The 24469-nt window shown below is 44.7% G+C and overlaps 2 long non-coding RNA genes across 2 annotated transcripts in view; both read right to left on the reverse strand.

The window, feature by feature from the left end:
* Positions 1 to 3052: 3052 nt before the first annotated feature.
* Positions 3053 to 6633, reverse strand: LOC308193579. Its single transcript, XR_013949791.1, has 3 exons — positions 6379 to 6633; positions 5985 to 6058; positions 3053 to 4955 (listed from the first exon to the last, which is right to left on the reverse strand). It is a non-coding gene; the product is annotated as an uncharacterized lncRNA (long non-coding RNA).
* A 5499-nt stretch (positions 6634 to 12132) lies between these two features.
* LOC308193017 overlaps positions 12133 to 24469 on the reverse strand; it is a 73572-nt gene continuing 61235 nt past the window's right edge. Inside the window, exons 13-16 of the long non-coding RNA XR_013949309.1 lie at positions 21214 to 21374; positions 20018 to 20087; positions 15849 to 19096; positions 12133 to 15477 (exon numbers count right to left, since the gene is read on the reverse strand). This is a non-coding gene — a long non-coding RNA (uncharacterized lncRNA). The remainder of the gene's footprint in view (positions 15478 to 15848; positions 19097 to 20017; positions 20088 to 21213; positions 21375 to 24469) is intronic.

A 24469-nucleotide genomic window follows, 5' to 3' on the forward strand; every position in this document is an offset into this window, starting at 1 on the left:
TACAAAAGCTCGCTTAGCAGAGAGTGGATACACAGCACAGGCAGGAATCAGATACCGCAGATTAAGCGGTTATAAAAAGACACGGAGGAGAGAGAAGTTATCTGCTTGGTGCCAGACCGGGGGAAGCAGTTTACATGAAAAAAGAGAAGGAACTTGCACGTCAGCATCAGCTTCCTATGGGCCTTTAAAGTTCGCGTAAATCAAGCCATCAGCACAGAGCCACGGTCACATCACACGTGCAGTTCGTTTCCTACTCTGCTTTTGGCTGCGGCGCTTTTGATCCTGCCATCGGTCGATCTGTTTAATGTGTTAATTGCAAACTCCTCTGGTCTCCATCCAATGTTTCTTCTGTTTATTGGTGCCTGGCATGAGAAAAATGCAAATAGGGTGACCAAGTTATTTTGCCTTACACATATCGTCGAGCCTTCATCCCGCCTGCTTGGAGAAGCCACCAACGTCTGGACCTCAGGACTGTTACATTGCTCCGAAGGTGTTGGGCCCTAGGCGGGATGGACAAACCACACAGCTGCATTGCAGCAGTGCAAAAGCCCAGCAGTTCTTGCTCCTGGCTTTCTCCATCCAACATCAGCAGGTTAAACCCTGCCCACACACCCAATGCATTTAAAGGATGCACCGAAGGCACCCCATTCCCAGCGCACTGCGTGGGCTCAGCAAGGTGACCGCAGCACAACCACAACAGGACTCCTGCAAGTGGCAGTGAAAATAAAACCCCACAGCTTTGTGCTGGGATTTGCGAAGTGAAGTGGTTTGTTTACTCTTTTGATTAACTTTAACAAGGTGTTTTGGGCCTAAATCAAACTCTAAGACTGGAGAAGGCATCGATATAACTTCAGGGCACCTGAGTGATGCTGCCACTAGGGTGGAGGTCAGGTTCTGTGCCAAAATTAGTATTTATCCTCATCTAGAAGAAACCCTATTTATTATAATATCTGCCTGGCTTCCCGCACAGCAGTTCTCACCAACTGACAAATGGTCAAGTTTCAGGCATAAAAGACAAATTGAAAGGAGGCAAGGAGCAAAAGAAATCACAGGCTGAAGGCCTGTGGCCATTGCAGAGGTCAGGGACAGGGTGGGGAGCTGGGTACTGTATGAAGTGATTCATCAGAGGAAAAAAGAAAATGCAGAGAAAGGCTTCAGCTGCTCAGCGCTAGGGAAGCTGGGCTGCAAGGGGCAGCACATGTGGGAGCAGGGAAGGGAGCACACAAAGACAAACCCACAGAGGAGAAAACTTAGCAGAGGACAGGGCTACAACACATCATCTGTCCTCAGGAGATGCTGGCAGAGAAGGGAGGAAGGAAATCTCTGAGCAGCTTTATTTATCTGGTGGGACTCTGACTTCCAAACCATGCTGGAGCCAAAGCAAAGCAACTTGCTCTGAGCCTGCAGGGCAGCACCAGAACTTTTGCCTTTCCTGCTCCCAGAGGAAAGAGCAGCCAGGGAAAGGCTCCTCATGCACCAAGCAGCAAGAAAGTCTCCGTTCAGTAGGTAGGAAGCCTCATTTGTGATGTGAGAGGGAATCAAGGTTCGTACAGGAATTAGGAGCTGGGCTCTGCTGCCTCCTTGTGCAGTTTTCCTGCTGCAAGGTGGACTGTGGCCCCCAGCACTTGTCATTTTCTTATATGGCTTACAGGGCCGTGCAGCAGATCCTAGACTCTCTAACATCTCTTCCAGCAGACCCTCTCTCCAGTTACTACGTTAGGTTCTTCCTTGCTAATGATCATTTTGAAGCCTTTGAGCTGTACTTACAGCACGCAACTCGCACAGGGAGCTGAAGTGCTCTGTTCAGAGATGCTAAACCAAAGAGGCGTTTTAAGGAGTACATCTGGCAGCAGGGTTTGCATAGCCAGGTGATTATTATTGTCCAGGAGAGAAATCAAATTAATTTCACCCCCCTCGCTTCATCATAGCACTTGAGCTGAAGCAGTAATAGAGAAAAATCTTGTCAACTAACCACTAGCCAGCAGAGTCATTTGTCTGCTATTGATCTGCAGTGTGATTTAACGGGCTGGAAAAGCAGGTATGGGAGGGTACAGCCCAGGGACATGCTGTGTCCCTGCGCCCAGCAGCCCTATTTGCCAGTGATGAAGCGTTATGCAAGCAGCAGAGCTGTTTGCCTTGTTGCCATTTCTGCCCTGAATAAGGATTAAGAGTCTGTTGTGCATGGCAACATCCAAATGACCTCACTGAAATGCATGACAAATAATTGTTGTCAAATTAAACCAAAGTGTCAATTAAAAAAAAAAAAAAGATTCAGAGCAGCAGCACTCATCAGGCTGCTGCTCAGAAAGGTTTCAGCAGTTTCTCTCTCCTGGCAGCCCTGGTGCCTGGGGAGGGATGTGGCTCTCCAAGAGCCAGTGCTGCTGGCAGGAGAGGGAAGTCCTTTTCTGGGACCTGTGGGACAGGGAGGAAAGATTTTTTTTTTTTTTTAAATCATTCAGTTCTGCACTCAGCTGCCAAACCCTAAAGTCTGCAGATTTAGCATCAGCCTGCCACAAAATGGGAAGAGGCTTAACATCCACCAGGAAATTCTTGCAGGCTCTCACACCCACGTTTGCCTTGGAAAACAAGTTCGCCCTTACCGTACCTGCAAACATTTGCATCCTCTACACCAGTGAGAGCCGAAGCCACGCTGCAAAATACCTTGAAATTTATGACTGATGTCATTAGCAAACCACAAAATTAGAATACAAGACTCTCCCCATCTCCCAGCCAGTTGTGCCAGCCACAAGCCCAGCTCTGCCCAAGCCATGCAGAAGCCGTGAGAAGGAGCCACACACCAAGCCATAAATCCCAGCTGCCCTCTCTCCTGCTTAATACCAAGTGACACAGATGCCCCCAAGCATCTGTACAGCTGCTTTGCTGATCACATACATAAGTAAAAAAACAATCTCATCTGAGTCTCTTAAACAGCAGAAGTGAGTGCCAGGGTCCCAGCTAGGCTAGCAGGAGTGACTCAGTGATTTTTGATGGAAGCTATTACCAGATACAATTAAGACGCCATTTCAGTTTAAAGATGAATTGGCTGTGCCGCAGCAAATTGTGAGTGCTTACTGCTTGCACGCTGCAGCAGGTAATCAGGGGATGGAGCTGCGATTGTGGCGCCTCATGTTCTGCTCCTGTCGGAGCGGAGAACGTGAGATTCAATTTAACAATTTGCCACGTGGCTCATTCCTGCTGGGTGGGAAAGCAGAGCTTGCTGGCAAGGCTCCCTTTGAGTTTCACTCCTGTTTAAATCCATTACAGACAGAAGAGGCACTTCTTTAACCTTTGCACTGAGGCTGAAAAGAAAAGTAGAAACCAAGGAGCATCGCTGAGAGTGTTTTGAGAACATCTCTCAGGCTTCATCCAGAGCAGGTGAATATCAGTGGAAAGTCATCCTTGTTTTGATGCCTTCTGGGTCATTGTGAGCTTCAGAGAAACCAGAGGGCAGCAGAGCTGGTATGTTAGGACAGCAAACACCGATGTGTACAAAGGAGAGGAAAATCCTGTATGCTGGGAATTGCTCTCCCTCTGTGGGACTGCCAAGCTGGAGACACTGGGTGGTCTCCAAGCCAAATGCCCTTCCCTGCTAAAGGAGGGAAGGCTGAAGCAAGGAAGAAGCTATGTATAATTTAGCTTCTCCTCATCAGTCTGCCCATTCTGCTGCAAGGAAGGGAGCACCGGGACACTCACGAGGCAGGTCTCGAGGTGCTGGTTTGCCTGTGGTGAGCAAACACGTGTGAACTCCATGCTGAGGTCTGTTTATTACACTGGCTTTGTTTCCTTGAGTGTTTGAGGCAAATGCTCTGCTAGGGAATTAATCTTGTTATGGTGAATCGCTAGAAATATATAGTAATTTTAACGGGCATTTCACTGTCAACAGTTGCACATCTGTTGAGCGCTAAATTAGAAACCAAGAAAAGAGAACATACTTCAGTTTTATATCAGCAAGAGAAAGCCCTGCGAAGTACTAAATGCAACGCACACCACGCCCCACTTCTGCCGTTGCTTCCTGGGTCTTCCTGTGCTCTCTTCCAGCTAGCTGTCTGGGGGGCCTAAGGGGCTGGCATTTAAAGGACTCCAAAAGATGTTAGTGCCAGGGATTTCCTGGGCTAGGCACTGAACTTTCCTCTCTTCATTCACCCCTGTTTGGGACCCATCCTTGCACGCAGCCACTGCCTCTAAGTTCATAGCCGGGACTCAGCTCCTCCAGCACATCCAACTCTACGGACACACCACCACCACTCTGCACACATCTCCCTGCTCTATTGTTGTTAATGACTCAATCAATCAAATCACTTGAACTTATTCAAAAGCCCAAGTCTCTTAACCTGATTGCTTCCTTAGACTAGAAGTATGTCCTGACATGTTTTAGGAGCTCAGAGCCTACCAGAAGAACCTGTTGCTTTTCAGGATGAAGACACCTGCACCACCTTTTTGGTCAAATGGAGGACAAGTCAAGTTTTTCTCTGGTTGCCAGTCTGATTTGGCTCAGGTAATGAGGACACAACCTGTCACAGGCAGGTCTCCCCTCTTTCATCAGATTTCCTTTATGAGTGGTTGTCTCTCTCCTCCCCCTGCAACCATGCAGCAACCAAAAAAACATCAAAAAGCACAGGGGAATGTTTAGTGGTTGGTAACTGGAGAGGCTTCAACAGAAACCTTAGAGAATTTAAAAAAAAAAAAAAGGAAAAACTTCTTTGCTTCTGGTCACATCTTTGGAGAAGACATTTTCTTGCCTGCAAGCATGACACAGGACTCAGCATCAGTTTGATCCCGCTCATGACTCCTCGTCAGCTCTGGAAAAGCCCCCAGGAGAGTTTCTAGGCAGCCAGCAGCAAGATTTGATGGGGCTTTATGCAGGCACGACTCAAAGAGGAGAAAAGCTCATCTCGTCAGATGAGAATTCAGTGTTTTAGACAGAGGCAGGCTGTCAGTGCCAAGAGCTGCGTGCGCTGCCAAAGCGAGAAACAGAAGCACAAACAAATGCGTCATAATTTGTACGTCAGCAGTGCTGGAGACTTGGGGAGCAGGAGGGAAAAGAAAAACACTTTCTTAAATGGAATAACCTGCACATTCGTGAATTCTCCTCTCCAAAACCCACTGCTACCTGCCAGCCTTGCTTTATTAAGGAGCTTGCCCTTGCTCAAGCGGCTTGCAGGAGACTTAGCACTGGCTAAGATGCAACGTCCATCACAGGGATACATTTTGAGGCAAGATGATGCCTTTTTGTTAATTGCATCATAAGGTTCAGCTTGTTGGTTCCTTGTTAATGCCCTCCACTGGAGTGGCACAGCAGGCTTTGGAACAGGACTGAATTTAATAGGAAGTTATTCTGTCCCCTCTCAGCTGGAAGTGACTCATCTTATTCTTTCAGACAAGAAGACTCACAGGTTTCCAGTTAAAGAAATGGAGACTGAACAGTAAAGCAGTGTTTGGATCTGTCCCAGTGCACTTACTGAACGTAAAGCTTTTTGGCTGGTCAGAAGGGAATTTCAGGTATGCTAAGTTTAACGCAAAGGCTGCACCTTGAGGTGAATCCATGGCTCCTGCAGCACGAGCCCTGAGCACAAGGGTCACAGCAGGAGCTGTTGCTGGAGCTACTTAGCAACTAGACAAGCAAAGGAAGGCACATACTTTGTTTGCAATCCCTGCCCACTCCCTCACATCAGGACCTGTGCCCTGGCTGCACCTTGGGAGCTATGAGCTTAGGACAGCATGGAGGAAGGTGACAGATGTGGCAATTCACAGACTCTCTGTCAGGCTGCCCCAGGCAGCTAATACATGCACCGATTACAAGAAACAGAGGTACATGCGTCCCAAGAGGTGCTCACCTTTGATGGCCCAGGTCAGCCAGAGATATCAGCTGAGATATCAGCCAGAGACACCACAAATAGCTTTCCCTTCTGACACAAGCGGGTCATGCCAGCAGCTCTGCTATCAGCTGGACAGGGAAATCAGGCAGAGAGAGGTCAAGTACTCACCTTGACGACATCTGCATGAATGCAGAACGTCTCTTCTCTAAGCACTCCCACCAGGTTCAGCACAACTGCAGGTACTATATAACAAAGAGGGCAGCTTTCTAACCTGCTGTCTATCTCAGAGTATTTGGGGATAGAGGCAAACAGAGATCCCTGTCCCCACCTGAGACACCCCCCAGACAAAAACACCACCACCCCATTACTTTCAGTCATACAGCTTTCTGTCAGAGCCGAGGCCCTCCAGCTTTAACACCCAGGTTACATGTACCTCCTGAGCAACTTCTCCACTTATCTCAGGCCCCAGACACAGCAACTAACACTCTCTGATCTCCTAAACCATCAGCCCTAGTGCTACAGAGGGAACAGCTTTAGAAGAAAAGAGAGAAAAAAAACTTACCCTTTGCTGTGAGGATCGATGCTCCCAGCCTCAGGGAAAAGTGGATTTTGATGGCCAGACACACAGAGGATCAAAACACACCCCTGCTGCCCTTCCCTGCTAGCCAAGCTCTGCACTCAAGACAACAAACACAGGGAAGAAGCCTGCAAGGAGCCACCACAAATCTCCTAGAGGAGCTCACTCCCTCCAGCATCTATGGGCTCTGCCAGGAAGGCACCATGCTTTTCCCTCCCAGCAAAACCCTGCAAATACCCCAACCCCTCACCTGGGACCACTTCAGCCTCCTGATGAGGTGGATTGGGCAGCCCTGGGGCCATCCCCACCTCTCCCGAGCATTTGGCCAGCTGTTGGGTGGGTTGGGACCCCCACCTCATCAGTAGGTGGGAGCAGACACTTGGGCAGCCTTGGAAGGTCACACTGCTGATCAGCCATCATTGCTGAAACCATCGAGTGACCTCCCTGAGGACACATCCACCTGTGCTGCCCCTTCAAGACATGTGGAGGCATGGGGGCTCCCCCAGAGCTGAGCCCTCAAAAGGCTTTTGAGATGTAAAACAAGTGAAATTTGTACCCTGGTTGTAGCTGATGAAAAGCACTCCCTGGGTCAAGCTGCTGGAGTTTCTGATGCCGTGGAGGTGGCAGAAGAGCCCCGTCCAAGTGCCTTTCACTGCTTATATATGTTTGGGGCAGGGACAGAGTTATAGAGGAAGTGTTATCTACAAATGGCTGTATTTGGAAACAAATGCATATGTTACCGCACTAAATTAACTCAGCTAAGGACATGGAAATTAGATCATTTAAAAGCAGAAAGCTCTCCCATATTGTTTCAGCAGAATCATCTTTTTTTTATACAGCCAGGCAAGAGGCTCGTTCTGGCGGAAAACAAACGCATCTTTTATGATTATGGCCATTCAAAGCTGTTTCTTACACTCTAAATTGTCTAACATGAAGGATCAATGGTGTCCTCAGATGATGATTTAATTAAAAACTCCTCCTTTCTTCAATTTGAAATCTGCAAAAATGCTCTGAATGGCTGATGGATGACTTGCCATTACCTTGCCATCTTTCTAATATTTTTTTCCCCAGGATTTTAATTGCTGCCATTTGAGCATTATTGATTAACTGTAATTGCTCCTTTTCCCATAGTTATCTCTAGCTATGTGGCCTGTGCAAGGGATTAAAGTGAAATGCTTCAGAACTGCAATGGTTTTTTCTTGTCTGTTAATGAAAATGCAGATAGCTTGAGTATGTGCATGTGCGTGTGTACATCTCTTATGCCTGGACCCTTCATAGGCTTGAACTTGAAAGTGGATCAGCCTGTGATTTTTTTTTTCCCTTAAAGAAAGCACACCAAAAGCACCGAAAACTCCTTTTATAGTCCATTTTCTCTTCAAGAGAAGCTCAAACAATGAAATCCTTACAGCACAGGAAACTCCTGAGTTCACAGAGGAATAAACACTCCCCTTGCCTTCGGTAGTCCCCAGGGTGGACCCTTTTCCTTTGCCTTGCCCTCATTCCAGCAGTCCTGTGGCTTTTCTGGGTTGCAAATGGTCAGCTTGCCTTCCCATGCCTGTTCCTTTGTGTTTCTGGTGCATTTAAGAGTTCACGTGTTTCAGGATGTGCTGTTACGCAGGCAGTGTCAACTGCAATGGGACAAAGCCACTCCTCGCTGCAAGTTTAAGGCTTTGTGTTAACTATAGTCTGAAGATCATGATCTTAGCCTACAGTATTGTTGGAAGGCAGCAAATGATGGTGGGTCTGACAAGTCTGGTGCACCTAAGTACAGAGATAAACCAAAAAAACACAAACCCTGCATCATTAATACCAGAGCAGTTGTTTTAGGAGGGTGATCATCAGTTAAGTGGGAGTTCATTACCAGGATCTCTCTGTCTAGAAATAAGTTTCAGATACTGAGCAGCTGCCCAAAAGACCTAAATAACAAAAGTTAGTGGTATAGAAAAATAGTGGTATAAATTTGATAAATTCTTCCCTTTAATGTTTTTGCCCATGGATGCCTGTACTCTGGTGCTGCCCTGCGTCACGGCAGGGAAACCAGCACCATACCCAGCTCTGCTCTAGCCCAGCCACTGCCAACAGCTGCCGCTGTGCTATGGGAAATCCCGCTTGACCACAGCCCATGAGAGCACCCTGCAGCCCAGGAGAACTGGAGACAAAACATCTCAGTGGTCAGAGGATGCAGGAGCTTTAGCAGAACCCCTGCACCTCATGATGGGCTCACCAGCCCAGCAAAAGTTTCCATGGTATGACCAGGCAGGCAGACCTGCAAAGGACACTGCTGGAAATGGAAATTAAAATGCAGCAGTTGGCAGGGAGACATATGAAGGGAATTACGGATTTCTGATCTGGTTTGAGAAGACAGCTTGGGTAGGCAGCTAATTGGGAGCCTAGGGAAACAGCTTCCCAAGCCGCATGCAGCAAGCAGCTCAAGGAGAGGGGAGGTATAGGTTTTCTGCATGAACAAGCTGACTGTTAGATTGAGTATGGTATTGATGGTAAATGCATTTTATCACCAAATTATAGAAAAATAAATACAGCAGAGGAAAGGAAAATCAAAGTTTTGTCAAGCCTTCTGTGACTTTTTCACTTGTCTAAGGTTTTTTTTTTTCTCCATTATGCAGGGAAGGACAGCACAGGTGGGAATGCTTTCACTTAAATAAATGTTGCTAGGATGGAGCAGCTTCATGTCCTATGTCTTGTTCAAATTAAATGCTGACAGCTATTTAGTAGAAATGATGGTCAGGACATCTACTTCCACTTTTTTTGAATACGCATGAAAACAACTCTTGCAGTTCTCTATTTTGAAGAAAAGGCATTTCTTCTGTATAAAAAAAAAAAACATAGTTTCATCATTAAATTACTATGGTGACCTTCATTATTAAATCTCTGCTCTTCAGAGAACAGCAGAGTTTCTTTAGGCACACGCTGGGAACTTATGCAGCCTTCAGCTTTCAGTTCTTTAGTCTCACAAAGTAACACCAACCCCAAAAGAAGGAAAAAAATATATATATATATCATGAAAGTAAACGAGGTTCTTTGGGTACAGAAGACAACCTAAAGAGTTGGACCATCCAGTGGCACATGGACATCCAATGTGAGCCATGAACACATTTAAGGACTTGGGGGACTTAAAGAATTAAGAAGGAGGAGATCTCACTTCTTTTGACAATAAAACAACATTTGGAAAGTTGTAGCAGAGCAAAAATTGGCATAGAAATTAAGGGGTGAAGAATTATTTGGAAGGAAGCAATAAAGGATTTCAGAGATTAATTCCGTCTTGAAGGTTTACCACAGAAATTATTTCTGGGATGAGAGGAAGCTTCTTGCAGTGCTTTGGCAAATCCCAGTTTTTCTTGTTGTCATCAAAATATGTTTCCTTTTTTTTTTTTTTAATGTGATTTGATGAGTTTAGCTGTAGAAATTTTTCAAAAGCATTTTATGTATCTTAATAAAAGAACATTTCCATTAAACTCAAAACATTGGCCTAAACCCTTCTCTTTTGTAAGGCAATTGTGATTTCACTTTTGGCTTTAGTCAGACAGGAGTTGGGCTGATGGTGAAGTGCCTAGACAGAGCACAGGCATATTATGAGCATACATTTATGGACAGTAGAGAAGAGAAAATTCACTCTTAGAAATGCCATTAGGGACTAAAGCTGATCCCACAAGCAGGGACAAGGGTCTTGATCACATTATCTCAACGTGCCCCAATTAGGGGCCAAGAGTGATACAGAGTACTTACACTGGAAAGCTGACTATATTAGGCAGGCATCTATGTCTGATGTATGTATTTAGATGGTGTGAATACTCAACCGAGAGTGAAACCTGTCCCTGGTGTAACACAGTTAAGGCAAGGGTACGCATTTGATCGCGAGAATAAGCAATTTGGAGGCATTTTCACTGCTACCTGAAATAATACTCCAAACTCCTCATGCAGTGAATTGTTTCCCCAATATCGTGGAATAAAAGCTTCTTCTTGTGAAGGGAGAGCAGGCGGACGGCAGCCGCTAGATGGGATGACAGCCTTACGGGCTGTGTGGCTGGGAGATAACCGCATCACACCGCCTGCACGCAGCCTTTGGCCAGCGTCGCTTGGAAGGGATTGGCAAGCAAACCACCACGCTACGTATTAAACCTGCCACAGCCACGGTCACAGAGCAGATTTAGGAAACGACAAAATCTCTTTAAATATTCATAAATGCTCTCTGTAATTGCTCTGCTCACATTCAAGTGTTTTTATAACTTGACTATTGCATGGTTCCATAATTGAACTTGCCACGTTTGCGAACGACCTAAAAGGCTTGTTTCAGAGCTCTGGCAGGAGCTGTAATACTGTAGTAAAGCAAATGGGGAAAAAATGTTGAAATCAAAGGGTCTGGATTAATTTGCATCAGAAGGAATTTGACCTGAAGATTTCTGTGCTGTTTTATGACATAAGAAAAAAAGTGATAGTTCCAGTTTAATATTTACAAGACATCTTTCATGCATCTTCTAACAGCGTTGTTTATAAAAAATGCATTAACAGTTCTGTTTTGCTTCAGGCAGGGCCATCCTTTACAGGATAGGCAGCTTGATTTGGATCTTAATGATGACAATGCTCTACCTGTGTTCATAAATTAATGCATCTGGTAGACGAGCTCCTGGGGAATATGCGAGAATGGGAGCTTGGGCTTTGCACATGAATATTCTTGAGGAGAAAGCTCTTGCTCTGTTTTACACTTCCAAGCAGCTCTGAAAGCTCCCAAGCAGCAGTTGACTTCTCTCCTGCTCTAAGTAGGAACATAGAAAAAAAAAAGACTTAATAATCCTCATCACCACCCACAGAAATTTGTTTATAGGTGTGGCTTTTGTCTCTCTAGTTTCTCCATTTGGAATTGTTGCATTTCTGTTGTTTATGTTTGTTTTAACAGGGGCATATCTCTTAAAAGAAGGCAGGGATTTAGTCACCCCAAACCCACCTCCATCCCAAACGATCAGTCACCATCACGTCTCTCCCAGAAGCCAGTATGGCACTGCAAACATTTATAGGTTTCTCTAAAAAGTCCCTCTGGCCAATACAGGGAGACTTGGACATGACAGAAAGTGATTTCCACAGGTTAACAATTTAGGAATAATTTGGGCATGTGTATGTAATATGTACATATTTGTATATACTCTATTTCCAAAATGGAGAAGATGCTCATTTCACAGGAGGGAGGAGGCTGAAAATGCCTCCTATATGAGTTAAGGATCAGAAATTGTTAATCCTTAAGAAAAAGCAGAACTGAAATATTAACAAACACCAGGCAAATCTCAAGCAAGAGCAGAAATACCAAGACTAGCAGTCACCCAATGTTTTGTTCCATAAAAGCAGTCTGATGATGTAGGGTTTCTTAAGAAGTTAGGCTGCTCTAAATAGACCAATCTTAACCTAAAGAAATTAGTGCAGGAAAATATTTTTGTGTGTCATAGCACTGATTTCTCTTCCAATAAGAGCCTCACTTGCCTGTGAAACCATAACAAAGAAGATTATGGAGCAACATAGAAAGAGTTTTCTAGATGATCAAATTTACCTCCCAGTCTGTGGAAGAAAGAATTTGATTTTGTAGCATTTTCAAAATAATTTAGCATTACAAAACTAAATCAGAATGATTATGATATATAAAGTAATAAAGATGAGAGACACACGCTACTGATCCTGAATTGCCAGTGTCCTAGCTAGAAAACAACCACATATTAAAAGTTTTCAGCCTAAACAGCTGTGACAAGCAAAAGTGCAACAGGAAAGAATCATCATAAGATTTCGGAAGCTGCTACTGGTCCTGGCTACCAAAATTTCTTACTTTTAACAATTAGGCATTGTAAGGCAGTTTGTACTTTGGAAAGTACCAACTCTGCGTCCCTTATGCCATAAGTCAGGATCTGCTAAAAATAGCAATCAGCAAGGAAAATAGATGAAACTTTTTTATTTTATGGTGCCGTTTTTACAAATAAGGCATAACTGTTCATACACTCCACACCATGCTTTAGAAAGTCCTTTGCCCCCATAAATTTCTAGCAGAGTCCGGCTCCAGAGTCATGTGGACTTATAAATAATAAAAATAATAAAAGCTGAAGTTGTTGCTGAGCGATGGACAACTCATCCTCTCCGTGCCTTTTCCCAGTGTCTCCTCCTCAGGACTTCTGTTCCTCCATCCACGGTGCACCTCATTTTTTTAAGAGAGCGCTCAAGGTGCTCAGGACAAAAGCTCAGGATTTCTTTTGTCTCAGGAAATCTAAGCACAAGTGTGGCAGCAGGACCCCTTGACAGGCTGAGAAGGGACTTGTCCCAGGTCTCAGAGGAAGTCAGCTTCTGCTGTGCGGCCTTGGCCCTCAATTTTGGCACTGTGCTTCCACTGCAAGGGCATCTGTTCCTCTGCAGTCACCAAAAGAGATGTCAGTCATGCAGCCAAAGGACAGAGGAGGACTATGGGGATGAGAGCCCTCTAGAGTGACATGGTTTCATGCTGTTTCTTTAATTTTTTGTCTGGCAAGTGAAATATATTTCACCAGAAGGTGGGAAAGGACTTGGAACAAAATTGATCTTGGCTGAGCAAACATTTGACAATGTTCTGTGGGAAACAACCATCTGTCTTGGGAGATATCAACTCCAGGAGATATTGATGGCACTAAAAATATCCGCCTTAATCCACAGTCCCAAAGTGTTTAGTCCTCAGGCATAGAAAGCCTCAATTCTTCAGGAGTAAACCTTTGTATTTATTTTTATTTTTGGAGTGCTGACTTCCCAGGTGTGCAGTGAAAGGCTTTGGTTTGTTCAAGATGCAGCCGTGCATGTTTTGGCACCTGGGCTGAGTGGAAACTATAGAGGAGCTGTAGAGAGATAATTAATATGGATTAAATGGGGAAAAGGGCTTTGTGCTCTGCTTCACAAGTACAGACCGTACACAGAGATGGATGTCTCTATCTCCGAAGAGCTTCCTGGAGCAGTTTGGCAGGCTGGTTTCTTCTGAGATGCATGAGAGGAAAAGGGGAAAAAACCTTTGAAAGAAACTTTAAAAACACAACATGAATTCAAAATAGATCTTTATTTCTCAGTGACAGAGGTTAATGTATATTTGGAAACTGAGAAGCAGCCCCCATCCCACAAATCATTAAGATTTAGATCATTGCACCTTCCATGTGTGGTTAAAATCAAGAATGTCCAAAGTTTTTCTAGGGAGATGGAAAGATAGGGAAGCTTAAATTCATTGCTAGATGTTCTGTGCTAAAGTTGGCAGATACACTTTCATACCTGTGATTTGTTGGCCTCCTGCCTTCCAGGCAGGTACCCCTCTGTGGGCTTTGGAAATAAGTCGTAAATAGTTTTTACCACTAACTGGAACCTTGCTATGAGTTCCTCTTCAGAAAAGGCAGGCTCTTGGCCATCAGAGGGATATCAGGGACCAGAGAACTAGAGGCAAAAGCCTTAACCTGTTAAGCCTTACCTGCTCCATGGTCTCTTGCTCTCTCGATCTGCAGCTAGCACAAATTCCCTGCCAGAGCTATGCTAACATCCCCATCTTCCCCCAAACAGCTTCGGCTGCAGTCACAAGATACTTCCCTGGGAACAATTTACATTTGCCTCCTTTGAGCCCTGCCCCACCACTCTTCCACTTGCTGTCATGATCGTTAGATTTACTCTCATTTTCCTGTTGTTTTCCCTTTTCAGGCAAGGTTTTTGTTTGTTTGAGATTGCTTTATGGTGGTTGCCCAGGAGAGCCAATAACAAGAGCCATACACTTGCGCTGAGAGCGAGCATAAATGATGCTTCCTGGGGCTGTCCTCCAAGAAACCCCGGGGCTGGATGCACTTCCTGTGTTTAGTCTCCGCTAAAGACGACGTTTTTCCATTGCCAGGGTGAAAATCCCATGGTAGGCCACGCTACTTACCTTGCAGAAGTATGACTAGCAAAGCCAAATGTCCCTGATCAAAATGCAGGGGCATGAAAAAGGGCAGGCTTATCAGAGAGTAACTTTTCAGCACGGTGAAGGTGGCTAACATAAGCTAGATTGACAAATAACAACAAAAATAATAATAATAAATGTGGAAGGTCTATAACCAAGCCTTCCTCAAAAGCTGACTCAGATGATATAAAAGAATAAGAAATAATATTAAAAACAATGAGATAACTGAAGAGACAGATAAAAGAAATACAGCGACTACTTCATCCAGGTGAGCTCAGGTGGATAAAGTAAAGGGATTGACCTAGCAGCACAAGGTGCTTCACAGGACAGGTTTTACAGAAAAGGATAATTTTTTATTCTGCTGTAGTTGAGGAAGAAAACATGAAAAAAGCTTTAGAAAACAAGAGTTCTGTAGTCCTGGAGTAGTAAATACTATGTGTGTGGGGAGGTGAAGGGCACAGAGGCTTATTGGACAACCGTGGCAGACCAGAGCATTTGGGGGAGCCACAAAGTTATTGGATTAGTTAGAAAAAAAAGTCAAAACACCTGAAAGAGAAGGGCAAGCAGGAGAAGGGATTTCTCCCTACACATACAGGAAGAGAAGGAGCCAAGACAGAAGGCTGATAGGATACATACTACTTTAATGATTTTTTTTTTTTTAATTTGGGTTCATTTGCATGACAGCTCTGAAATAGGATAAAGTACAGAGAAGGGCAATGCTGCATAATGTGAACAAGAAAAGGGAACTGTTCAGCTTTTTCATTTAAATGCATGAAAATCTCTGTGAGGTCTGCGTGCATGCGTGGGGGAGGGCAGGAATTAAAATTTTAAAAATGTGCTGAAGTAAATGGTGACTCTGGTGAGAGAACAGGCTCAGTCAGAAGGCTCAGAAGCAATGCTGAAATTACAGACCATGCTAGCAGTCCCAGTCTGCCTTTCAGGAAGCTGTGCGGGCATTGATTCAGTAAATACATTAGCAAAACAGAATTTAACACCACAAAACCCTTGGTAGCACTTCAGAAACATACCTCTGTGGTCATGGGGACCTGTCTGTTGGGACAGGATGGATGTCACTGATGTGGTGTGGATCTGCTCAGCCAGTGGGAGCTCCTGAATGCAGCAAAGCAGGTGGCCACAGAGCTGGACGTGCCAAAATGCCCCTGCAAGAGTCATTGTGTAGACCACGTTGATCCCTGCTTTCCTGACGTGGCCTTACAAGGACAGAAAAGACAGACTGAGGCCATGAGATATCCGTGGAGGGGACAGGCACCCAGAGGGAAGGGACTTGCAGGTTTGGCACTGGGAGCAAAGAGCACATGTCTTGCTCCCTGCTCAGCAGTGGCATGGGATCTTGACCTGTCACACAGCGCCAGGTATGGCTGCCACCCGCTTCTGGGGGCCTTCCTCTGTGCTTCATTAAGCAGGGGCTGTCTGTGTGCTAGGGCGACCTTTGAGGGCGATGAGCAAGAAAGAAGCACTTGAGAGGCACGGAATTGCTGCTCAAGGCCAGAAGACATGGGTGGTGCCTTACCAATGGAAGGCCTTGCTGACTTTTTATCGTCCTTGCCAGATGTCCAAACCCAGGCAGGCACAGCACCCTTTTATCATCTGAGGGAAGGTCATACCTCACACATTACAGGCTGGCCTGAAACCTAAAGAAATAAAATTTGGGCCATGATGCATAACAACCGATGACTCCAGATTAAGCCTCTTACCCTCAGACCTCCAAAACCCCAACCCAGATGAGGCCAATTAATGTAAAAATAAAATGCATGTGGTCAATAATAATACATGCATTTCAGCTGTCCTGTGCAAGTCAAAGGATTTCTGCCACATCAAATATCTGTGCACTCTGCGTTCAATAATGATTTATTTATGTATGGCTACCGTGCACACTGAAACACATAGCTTCCTAATTAACTCATAGCCACCTGGAATAGTAATTAGCACAATCTGGAGCAAATCCGTAAGATTGGTCATGGGATGTACATGCTTGTATCACTGAAAATAGTCAGCCTGAGTAAGTTTAACGAGTAAATGAGAAAATACGTGTTTCAAGTTGTGTGTCAAGAGGCTACCCGGTGCTAATTACAGGTCTGAAAATCAGGCTCTAGTTGTGCCGGGAGGTGTGGGCTTTAGGTCTTTGGCCTTCAAATCTGCTCAGCAGCAGTGCAAGGATATGGCTTTCAATATTGAATCAAAGTGTTGGAGCCAGAGAAAGTGCTGGAAGTTTTTACCCAATGGAAGCATTACAGCCCTGTGCTGGCCCTCAGGGCAAAGTTCTCCTGGACTTTGTGATGGAGAACCGCAGATCTGCATGGGACCACCACGCAACAACCAGGGCAAATAGTTAAATTGGGGCAGAAGACTTCATACCTGGTGTGCATGTGCAGGAAGGCAGCTAAGTTGATACAAAGCTTTCTGCTACTGCAGCTGCTTTGTTTGAGGCTCCTGGTATTTCGATACTTACACCTTGCTGTTATGCTACCACAAAGCCTTATAATGACTGGGCATTGCTTATGCAACTCCATGCTCTGTGTTTGCTGCTGATCAGTAAATTTAGTCCTGCTGGAAATGTGGAGGCAGGCTACGAAGGCTGAACTGTTTTCCTATCAGTGTTTAAGTTCCTTCGTGCCTACTGAAGGGCTTTGCCTAAAATCAGTGACAGCCTACCCCCTCCCATGCCTATTCGTCATAAATGTGTGAAAACAGAACCCAGCATAGTTAGTAATTATCTCTTCATTATGCCAATGTGCTTCTGAAAGCATAATCATGATCAAAAGACACATGTGATTCTCCTCTTACCATTTTGTTTGCAAGTTTCAGTTTTTTTCTTCTGTTAATAAGTATTTTTTTTGAAAAAATAAAAAAAGAGAAAGAAACAACAAAAAGAGCTTTTGAAGCTTGTGTCTGTCCTTGCATTAGTGACAAAATCTCCCCTGACCTGAGGACTCAGACTCTGCAGCAGTGAATTGCAGCAGAAATAACAGGCACATGACAATACTATCAAGAAGGGCACATCAGAAGTACCTAAAGCCCCAGGAGACTCTGAAAGATAATTTGGTGCCCACTGCAGGTGGCTCCAAATTTGCACTTCATCAAGGGTGAATTTTGATTGAGATTAGTTAACCAGCAATTTCCTTTCTCAATGGCTTTTAACCATTTCTTGTTTCCAGTGCAGTCTCGGAAGCTCTTTGATACACGCTCAAACGTTTTGGAGAGGCAGCAGGAGTCAGTCCAAAGTTTTAGTTCAAGCTCAGCATGTGTCCTTCAGCTGGAAATCGTAAAGCATCCCTGGAGACATCTAGCTGACCCTGAGCTGGAAGGCAGAAAACAAGAGGGCACCTTTCCTGCTCCCTACAGAGGATGCTGACAAGAGCCACTCTTGATTCATGGTTTACATCCAATGTAAACAAACCCCTTCTTACTGATCTTATGCTAGGTTTGATATACCTGTGCCTGCATAGCCTTTATATTCATTCCTATCTTCCCTCTGCTCCCTGTCTTTTAGGACTGACTGCCTGTGATAGTCTTTCTCCTTTCACTGCCTATCCAGAAGTGTTCCCATTCTTCCTCGCAATTGTGCTGACAGTCGTCTGTCCTATCATCACCAGATATCCAGCCATTACGTGATTTTTGGGAAATACATACAACTTTAAAAGTTTATCCTGAAAAGAAACTTGCTTTGGATATTGCACAGAAGGTTTAGGAATCTAGGAGCTCCCAGTTTAGGAACTGCTTTACATTATACACTACCTTTTTGTCAGAACTGATCAGAAAATGCCCATCTGAGCTAGTTATTCCATAACCAGTGTGTACTGACAGATCTTGAAAGAAGAAGGATGCTCATAATTTGTGTCCAGCTTGCTTACTAAGGCAGCACTGGATTTAAGAACAGGCCCAGATTAACTTGCGCATTAGGTAATTTTACAAGGCAGCAATGCCTGTGGCTGACTGTCACCATCGAGGGACAGAGCCGTGACTTCTGCGTGAAGATGTTGCAGTGGATAAGAGAGCATCCGTGTGCCAGTGGCTGGAGGACCAGTGTGGAGCAAAGATGCACAGCCACAGTAGCTTAACACCGACTTTATTAAAGCTCCTCGTTCCTCTGGCAAATTGATTTGACTTTCGGGACAATTAAACTAGCTGTGCCTCCATCCAGTCTGCTTAGTGGTGTAAAATTCCAATGTAAAATGAATCTCATCTGAAAGAGCAGCATTTGTAATGGATAGTGCAGCTCTTTGTAGCGAGATCCTCTTACCTCCTTTGACAAGTTAATAGTGAGCAACTGCAATAGTTAGCAATGCAGACAACACGTAGCTACTGACATCTGAGCCAGCAGAAGGACATGGGCTTTACACATCAGAGCTGAAGTTTCAGGCTCCAGAAAACTGGTCATCCCCTTCCTACACAGGGACAAGCAGCACCACTTCTGTACATAGCACAGAGCTTGTCCTTGCCAGCTACCCACACCCACACCACTGCCAGGCCAGGCACGCGGGGCAGTGCGAACCTGCTCAGCCCCTACCCTGCTGAATCGCTCAGCTGCAGTGTGTCAGCCAGAAAATCTCCCCTTGGACAGTCACAAACCTCTGCAGGTAAGCATGAAACCAAGCCTAAAGCTCTTGCACAGCTGCTCTTCTGGCACAAACATTCCCAGTGTGGTCAGCAATTCCTGCAGATCAGTCTGAGAACACCGACACTGCCCAGACATCTCCAAACCTCTCTGTGTACCACTCCAAGCACTTACACTTATTTCTTCCACCTTGCCTTTTCTCCCTGAAATCCAGAAGAATGCATCTTCATTAAAAATAAAAAAATAAATTATAGATGTATATAAAACCACTCCCTTAAGGAGAAATCTAATGAAAACCAGCCACATCACTGCACATGCATTTTCCCCAGAAGGGAGGATGCGAAAGCAAACAAAACGAGGCAGATGTTAGCCCTGGTGCTGAGAGTACTGCTGGAAGGCGCCTGGGTGTTATAGCAATGAGAGCCCAGAAGCCTGTAGTGCAGAAGCCAAATACTTCACGATGAGCTTTTCATGGCACACTGTTTTGAAATACTTCAAGGTGATGTGGCACGGAAATAATTTAGGCAAGACTAGATTTTCCAAAGCAAGACAGCAAGATAAAACATTACCCTTTGTGATATACAGCTGAAATTATACTACCTGAAAAGGCAATCTCTCATCTGAAACACTAAGTATCAAAATCATTTGATTTTTTTTCCATCAGAACGCGGAGAAGGTGAAGCACATTAAAGCAAAATTTCTTCAGATTGAAATACTGGCTGTCTTGCAAGTACAGAACGCTGGAAATCACAAGTTGTCTTCATTTCTCCAATCATTTTGAGTTAACTAAGTAACTACCTAAGCTTGTTTGTAAACTGCAGTGACAGCCTTGTGGTTAAACTCTCAGATGTATTTAAAAGATGCCCTAAGTGACTAAAAAAGGAAAAATAACAACAACAAAAAAAAGCTCACAGTTTGTGCGTGTTGCATTATATCATCATTTAACTGTAGGATGTTGGAGTTTGCTTTATCAGGATTTGACAGCATCTACTTGACTAAGCAGTAGCTCAAACACACAAAAAATAAAATGTAATAAAAACACGAAAAATGTCATGCCTGCGAACTTCAAAGCGGCACAAGGCTCAACGAGTTTAACACTTTTTACTGCAAAAGGAACTGCTTACCCATTGATTCATCTTCTGTTCAGCCAGGATCATGCTGTCGGTACTGCTCAGAGTACTAGAGCATTTCTCTCTGCACTGTTTAAAAAAAAAAGATATAATAAAAAAAACGTCAAGGCCTCTGCTTAAGGCTACAGAGGTACCTTGTGGTCTTCAGAGGAGAGCTTGTTAAAAATGCATCGTCCCAGTGCGAGAGCAATAGCCTGCCTGCAATGAAAAGGTTTGCAGAAGCGTGGGGCAGCTGAACGAGAGGGGAAAGGCAGTGCTATGGAAAGCAGTGACGGATGCAGCTTGGTGCTTCATGGCTAGTGGCAGTGATTTGAGAACGCTGCCACAACCAATGTATGGCTGATCCTTCATCCCGGATGGGACCTTTTTTCTTCCCCAAGGAGAGAAATACCCTGAGAGGTGGGCAGTGGCTCATGGTGCCTTTTGCAGTGTCCTAGGAGAGAAATAGAAAAGTATCTCCCCAACAAACACAGGGACACTGCTATCTGTGGTGGGAATGTCCTGAAACCCTGCTGGGAACAGCAGGGGACACGGCTGGAGCACGTGTCTGCAGGGGCTTGCAGAGCTTGCAGAAACCAGCCCCATCTACTGACATGGGCTGGGGGAAAATGATCCCAAAGCAGAAAGACCATATAACTCCCAAATCTCCCCCACTACAGCAACCTTCCTACCTTAGTGTCATTGCACAATAGACACACTTCGGTGCCAGCATCCAGTGATTTTAGAATAAAACAAAACTACCAACAAAACAAAACAAACCAACAAAAAACCAAAACATAATGAAACAAGGTGCCAAAGCCCAAGACATTTAGAAACAATGAGATCCTCAAATTATTAAAATTTGCTCATTTATGCATCTTCTCCTCTTGGAACCCTTAGGGTTTGCATCTTTGCAGGAAGGCAAAGTAACTTTTTTTTTTTTCCCCCTCCTTTTTCTTTCCTTTACTGAGGGAAGTGTGGCTACTTTCCAAGTCGTATATGACATAAGATATTCTGGACATCAGCAGTCAGGCGTTCTGCAGCAGCATTCATGTTCCTTCTTTGTGTTGAACTTAGGAAGTCAGGGACTCAAGCATCATATAATTTTACGTGAGCTCAGGGGGCGTAGGATAATAAAACAGTTAGTTTAGTAAAACAGTTTTTCCTTTTAAGCAAAGACATTTCTACAAGATTTTTTGAAAAAAACTCACCAAGTATACCTGACAGAATAGCTGAGTCTTCCTTCCTTGCCCCTGCCCCCTTGAAGGAATTCTTTTTTTTGTTTTTTTTTTGGTTGTTGTTGTTGTCACCTCTGTGAGGATGTTTGTGTTGTTTCTTTCCACATATTTCAGGTAGCCCAGCAGCACGTGTACTATAGTAAATTAATACACAGATGACACGAAGGCTGATGTTTCCACTTATTTTGGGGGATGTAGGGGCACATATCACTATACCATTCAGTGGGAATATCTCCTTAACATAGGAGATGCTAAAATAAGCTTTTTTGTACCTGTTCTCCACTTTTGATTCCAAACATACTGCAAGCAGTAAGTTGGCACAGTAAGGACAGATATGTCTGCAGGTGTGTAAAAATATACACATCAGCCTCTCAGTCCTGAATGCATGAACGTAGCTGACAGACTGAACAGCTCAGTGGGATGGAGAGGATTAACACATCAGGAGCAAAACGCAGAAAAACAGTGTTATTTCCCCTACTTCTACCCATTCTGCCTTCCAGAGTACTGAGTGTATTGCACCAAGTGTCACACGCCATCATGTTTCAGACGTGCTAGCTGATAATTTAGATAAAGACCAAGAGGCTCAAGGACAGGCGGGAGCATTATCAGCCCTAACTCTGAGGATGACAGGTTGTTACCACAATTTCCTAAGAGGCTGCAGTTGTGAACTCTTCTTCTTTTGCTGCTTTCACCCCCTACTCTGCAACCTTCAGAAACCGGAGTTTAAGTCTCTTTTAAGTTGATGTGCTACAAAGAAACTGAAAGAAAGCCTTGGGGGGAAGATATTGGCTTTAGCTATTTGATCCAGCTTTTCACATTGCTATTCTGTGCCCGGTTCTGAGAAAAAGAAATCCCTTTATCCTATGATTCCCTACCTAATCAAAACTAGGCTATTTTATCCAAATAGCCAAGCCACGCTGCTTAACTCCTGCATTGATTTTAGCCCCTGGAGAGTGAGATCTGAAAGATCTTCCTTGAAGGACTACTCAGAAAGGAGAGCAATTTTGCTGCTGCTGCCGTGAAGCCATGCCTTTGTCCCAGAATATTACTCTTCCCGTTGAGAAAACAAGCAGCGTGACGAGGGACCACGGGACCATAGGCAGCAGCTTCCCTCTGCCCCACACTTTCACCAGGGCCATGTGTCTCACCTGCACAGGGAAAGCATCAAGGGAGGGCCTCAGAGCTGCTGCCGGGGTGGGGAAGTGTGGCTCCTATTAGGGCAGGTCTAATATTAGTGACGTGGATGGGACATCGGGCAGTGGATGGACACTGTTTGCCACACCTCACATGAACAAAAAGTCTGAAACATTTCAAGGTTCTGCCACCTCTGTGTGGCAGACATTGCCAAAGGTGGAGAGGTGAAGAGGGAGGGATATCAGTAGGAAAATAGCATTAAAGTGGAAAACTTTTTTTTTTTTTTTTTTTTACAAAATGACACAGGGCTCCAGCACAGCCCAACATCCCCTTAATATCTCAGCTTTCCTGGAAATCTGCGGCAGGAGCATGGAGGCATGGGGATCTGTCCCATTTTCCAATTTTCCTTTAAAACACAACCTATCGGGTAGGCAGGAAACACCAGAACACCCTGCATCTCTTCCAGGGACACAGTTCCATTACACAGAGAAAACAATTACTAAATCAAAAGCTACGGCTTGTTTTTCTTTTACAGGTGCCAATGCCACAGCAGAGTCTTGCAGTTAGGGAAGCTGATTTTGGAATACAAATGAAAAGCACTTTCTGCAGATGTCTTACAAGTAATAAGCTGTGGAGTATGCAGTCCCTTTGGCTCCCAAAATCACGCAGATGAAATGAAGCCATCACTACATGGTTGGGTCCCCAGCAGCAGCAGAGAAAAAAAAAAAAAAAAGCTTATTTCAAAATAATTATGACTACAAGATGTAGCTGTTCCCTTCAGTCTGAAATTGATTTTGAAGATTCACTGTGCAAATGAATTACAGTGCCTGCATTTTGTTTCTTTGCTTTCTGAACTCACTCCCCCCACAACATTCCCTGGCATGCTGCTCCATCTTTGCCAAAAAAAATCCTGTACACTGCAGAAAAGTTATCCAGCCTCCTTTGACCCACCTCAAGCTCTAAAGTTATTCTTAACCTCATTCCTGCAATCTCAGACAATTGTAACATCACATATAGCTGGATCAACTCTCTCAGCACTGGTCCTGCTAAAGCCAGTGTGCACTTCTAAGAGCAAACTCTCGCCAGACCACTGGTCTCCATGAATTCCAGATTAAGGTTGGGCTGATACCTTATCCTAGGCCCTGTCTTCACTCTTACAACTCCCCACACCTGTAAAATAAAATGTATCATTGCCAATCCCCAGTGCAGTTAAAAAGGCTCTCCACTAAGCAGGGCTTACCTGCTTCTGCTTTCCTCTCCATCTCCGCTTAAATCCTACCCTGACCTTTGCTTTAATGCTTTAAGGATAACTGCAATGTGCTCATGCAGGCAAGCTAACTCCTTCTGAACACTGCCTTACGCCATCTTATCTTTATGTGCTGACAACAAATGAAGCAGAAATAATGGCTTTTTTTTGTTTTCTTTTTTGTAGCAGAGCATCCCAGAAGACCTTGCGTAAGGTCTGTTGCCCATGCTGCCCAAGGAGATGCTGAGGCATTGCCATCCTCTTTTGCTGTTACTTATGCTTCAGAAAAAGAAGGCAGGACCCTGAGCTTTTCTCTAAACAGGGATGCAAAGGTAAATTTACTGCTTCGAGAAACAGAACTGGTGCTACAGAAAGCCACCACCGGATTATGATTTGCTTTGGAGCTTTGCTGGCCAAGCCTTTCATAAAGGCATTGACACTTAGGTTTCTTTTTTGGTTTGGGTGTTTTTTGTTGTTTTGTTTGTTTCGTTTGGTTGTTTGGTTTTGGTTTAATGCTGGACAGTACTGGTTCGTACTGTCCGTCTCCCATTCTCTCATCTGAAGGTTTATTTAGAGGAATCATCCTCTTTTTGCATTGCAGTAGCTGTTACTGCTGCAGCCTGTGTGGTGACGCCAGCAGCCAGAAGACACCTAGGAGATGAAGGTGTGTTTTCTCAGTGCAAGCAAATTACTCCAATATCTCATCTCCAGCCAGCCTAAGCCAGGATGATGCATTCGGGATCCACCACCATAGGCGGGGGTTGCTCTCAGCCCATCCCCATGCACCAACGGATCAGGAAGCAGCAGGTTTGGGAGCAGCATCCCTTGTGACTTTTACAACAGAAGCAA

This window comes from Anser brachyrhynchus (assembly GCF_964034855.1).
Source record: "Anser brachyrhynchus genome assembly, chromosome: 3".
NCBI classification, from domain to species: Eukaryota; Metazoa; Chordata; class Aves; order Anseriformes; family Anatidae; genus Anser; species Anser brachyrhynchus.